The following is a 938-nucleotide window of genomic DNA, read 5'->3' as shown; positions in this document are numbered from 1 at the left end:
TTTTTACTCAAAATTTTGATCAACAATAAATTTATTTAAGAAAATCACTTTGCACACCTGCCAAGAATTTGCAAAGCATCCAACAAGCAGAAATTTGCAAGCTTTTGTACACCTGACAGTTTGCAACAGAAATGAAGAACCAAACCAAACACATTCTAATATTTTCTAGTATAATCCTTTGTTAACTGTATGAGCACACAGCTAAGATTATCCGGAAAATACGAAAAAGCAAAAGAAAGAAGATGATCCCGACACAGTAATCTCTCTTCTCCTCTCTGTATGTATACCACATTTTCATGGTATATAGGTGAATCGTAAATACTGTGGACTCAGTCACAGCAACAAAATCCAACTCGATCAATCTGATTTCTGAACATCCTTGCCCTGACGAGTACAAGAATTTCTACAATACCAATTTCTACCAGAACGTCCTTGCTAAAATCTCAAGTACATACTATACAATACCAATTTCTAGACACTTGATTTCTCAAATATAATATCTTAAGTACAAGAATTGGCAACAAAACTGACCCATGGAGCACTCCAGCCAATTACCAAGCAAAGAAATAACATCCTGTGCAAGAAGATGCGGTTTCTTACCAGCAAAGCAAGGCTCGGCTGCATGCTGGAACTTCACAGCGAACGCGGGAGGGGGAGGAGACAGCAGCGAACTTCACAGCCCCAAGATCTACAGAATGATAGGTGAGCACAAACCCTAGCGGAGAGCAGGGAGATGCAAGAAGAGGAGGACCAACCTATGGATCGTGGTTATACGCTCCGGGCGTGGTGGGATACAAGGCGATGAGGACGGATCGGAGGCGACGATGTGGGTAGCACAACGAAAAGGCGGAGGTGGGAGTCATATGTCTTAATTTTTTTAATACAACGAGATCCAAACAAAAATGATGCCACATATATATCATAATTAAATTCAATCC

Source organism: Setaria italica, chromosome VIII (genome assembly GCF_000263155.2).
Source record: "Setaria italica strain Yugu1 chromosome VIII, Setaria_italica_v2.0, whole genome shotgun sequence".
NCBI lineage: Eukaryota > Viridiplantae > Streptophyta > Magnoliopsida > Poales > Poaceae > Setaria > Setaria italica.
This window is presented reverse-complemented; position numbering follows the sequence as displayed.